Source organism: Saccostrea cucullata, unplaced genomic scaffold, assembly GCF_032062105.1.
Source record: "Saccostrea cucullata isolate Sc308-1 unplaced genomic scaffold, CSIRO_AGI_Scuc_v1 ctg4003, whole genome shotgun sequence".
NCBI lineage: Eukaryota > Metazoa > Mollusca > Bivalvia > Ostreida > Ostreidae > Saccostrea > Saccostrea cuccullata.
The window spans coordinates 47,005-50,273 of NW_026931918.1; the positions used below are offsets into that span (position 1 = coordinate 47,005).

The 3,269-nt window shown below is 29.5% G+C and overlaps 1 long non-coding RNA gene across 2 annotated transcripts; it reads left to right on the forward strand.

Moving 5' to 3' along the window:
* The first annotated feature begins 617 nt into the window (after positions 1 to 617).
* Positions 618 to 3,101, forward strand: LOC134234013 (uncharacterized). 2 transcript variants are annotated; one of them, XR_009985099.1, is made up of 4 exons: positions 618 to 702; positions 1,657 to 1,729; positions 2,146 to 2,230; positions 2,920 to 3,101. It is a non-coding gene; the product is annotated as an uncharacterized LOC134234013 (long non-coding RNA). The 2 variants fall into 2 exon arrangements; XR_009985100.1 differs by lacking the exon at positions 618 to 702 and adding an exon at positions 710 to 785.
* Positions 3,102 to 3,269: the final 168 nt, after the last annotated feature.

The window sequence follows — 3,269 nt, forward strand, 5'->3', positions numbered from 1 at the left end:
TTATGAAGATCTGTATACACATTATTTTTAAACCCAATACATGTATAAAACTAATTTAAAATCATTGAAAAAATCAATTAAAAATTGTGACTCCACTTTGTATATTTTCGAAGTAATAACTTAAAAAAATAATGCAAATTTCCGGGCGTTAAGTATACTTCAGTTTAATTCAGAACATGCTTTATTTCATACAATGGAGAACTATATGATAGACCGAAAATCCAGCTTTATCAAGTAAACAAAAACCTTAAATAAATGCCAATGCTTAACCTGACATACACAGAGCCTATAAGAGAACCATGAAACGAAATATGATTTTGCTGATGAATAATACTTAACATAATCCTACTCTACATCTACAAAAATTTCAATTTTCGTTGATATATGTTTTTGTCAAATTAGTAATACTGCAAAATATTTTACTGGACTCTAAAACCTTTACTACACAAAATAATCAAATGATGCCGGTGTTTTTGCATTTGCATATGATTTATACATGCACGTATTTTCACACAACTGCCCATGCATTTTCTCAACTTTATCTTATTTTTAGTCTTACATTTAACTCATGTGAATTACTAAAGACTTTTAAACCTGCACGGTTCAGCTTCAATGCCGAATGCAATGACCCAGATATTAAATTGACAGGACTTTAAATAAAGACGCAGTATCCACAAGCAATCCTCCTGATGACTAATTCGAGTAAGTATTGAATTTAGTTGACAATATTTTAATCTGGAAAAACCCACGGAAACATAAAAGTACGCTTCTATATTCCTGTAAAGGTAAAATATTTAATTCGCACTAGTACTGTACAAATAATATTAAGAAACCTCTACACTGCACACGAAAGAGTTCTGATTCTGAGGTACTTTTCTGCAGTTAGAGTTATCTGCCCTTAGATCTAAATTCTAAAAAAAATATATTTATAATGTACAGAATTACTCATGTTTTAAAATAATTCAAGTATTCTTGATATTTTAAAAGTGCAAGACAAATTAACTGAACGTGTTATTCACATGTATTTTCTCTATTGAAGTAAAAGCAGTGATTTCTATTCACCGATACTGTGTTGTCTTTGAACATTTTTCCTGGGGGTAAATGCCACGCACCATACAGTGAAAATTAGATAAATAAGCTCAATATTAACTCCTTTATACAATATATTTCTCTCAACGTCCAAAAATATTTGTGCACTGGTGTAGAGAGGGTCCTTAAGGTAATTACATGGTTAGACGAAACTTGCCTCAAAAATTGTTATTTTGTGAAAATTTTAACAAGATGCAAATGATAAAAAATGCAATTTTATATTAACATTTTGTGGCTTCTTTTTCAACAGCTTCAACAATGTAAAAGGAAATTTCATGTAACAAAAATGGCGATTTTTCATATCTAGAATCATTTTAAAAAATTTTAATCGCGTTTTGTTTTACAATATACATGTACTTCACTTTAATGCATAAAAGGTCACAAAAGAAAGCAATTACTTTGTCTAAAATGCATATAAGAATATACTGATCTTTCTCTTTATGACTTTCCTGTTTTCCTTACCTGTATTTTTCTTATTTTGGAAAGATTGTGTAAGCAGTTTCTTCTTTATATTTATAACCATGTAGTCAATTAAACAAATTTGAGATTCTACTTTTGAATTGCAAGAAAAACAGCTGTCGTCAATTGAGAGGAAACTTATCACAACTCAACGAAGAAATGACAGCTATGAACAGATCTGGTATTGTTTTTGTAACGTCTATTTCATAAAGAAAACTTAAAAAACAGATTTTTTAAGGAAATGTGATGCAACTAGTATTAGAAATCCATTGTCATCATTATTAAATATTTACATTCGCTGTGTTTTTCTACTAAGTCAACTGTGAAATTGATTTGAAAGTCATTTGTGTGTATACTCACGCGTAGAAATGTACACGGAGAAACGTGCGTTAACTTGACGTCACAATGAGACTGCAGCGACAGTAGTAAAAATGCAGAGATATAGGGTAGCGAGAAATTCAAATATTGAGTACATTTTAGTTGCTTCCGAACATGTGAAACCACACACCAATAATTCACACTAAACTAAAAAAAAACAGTCCTTAGATTTACATTTTACATGTTCATGCCATAAATAAATACAATTTCACATTTCAGGATTCCTCCTCTGTTGTTTCTTGTGCTTCTTTCGAATAAGTCAAATAAGTTCATCCATAACAGCTATAGGGTCCACCCCAGTAACGTAAGTAAACTATATAATTTTTTAAGGAGTGAAGCTTATTTTAACTTATGGAATACGATATAACATAACTCGGGGCAGTGTACGCTTTATAAATTCAATAAGGTTTAATCTCAATCATTGCTTTAGTAAAATGTTCTTGTTCCTGTATTGATCAAGTTCTGTTTAAAGCTGAAAAATTCAGTGAACATAGAATTCATCGAATTTGTCTTAGTATTAAATTACAAAATCATATGGTTTTTGATTGGGTTTTTTTTTTCTTGATAACATTACCATTATTAGCTTTAATTGCTGACCTCAAGATATAAAGAACAAAATATAACTATGAGAGAAACAGTTTTCTGAGACACGCCAAGACTGAACATTATATGTTGTTCAGCCCTAAAAGAACACGATGTAGAATGAAAATAGACTCCTAAAAATAACAGAAGGTTTCTATGTGTTTCGAATTTGCTAAATGAATTGAAATAAATTTTAACGTATCGTAACTACATATAAAAGTTTTTCATGTCGAAATATTAGACGAAATTATGCCTATAATCCTCGTATGACTTTAACGTTATCTGTACGTCTGTCCTACTGCAGTTTATAATGATTATACAGGTGTTCAGCTTTATTTTTTAGTATATTAGTTTTAATCAATAACTTTCATTCATTTTTCATCTTCATTTTATTTATCTTTTCTTTCTCAGATTGTGTGCTGAAGATGTGTTGGTTTTTCTACAGCATCTGAATGTATCTACTGCGGATGGTTCGTGTTATTATAATACAACAAAAGGACACATGCCTTCTTGCAAAATATGACTCAAGGTAATTTTTTCCTACGTTAGTCTACTCTAATTTGTTTTGTAGAAATTAACTGACATCAGATGAAATCTTTGTGCAAATGAGGCAGAAAAATACTTTTATTTTACCTATTTTGTATTTATTTTTGATTTTTAAATCTCTTGAGAAAAATCTTTCTTATTGACAATAAAATCTTATAATAATTGTAATCATAGTATTTTTTATGTAATATACATGTATATGTAGCAGTAAATAA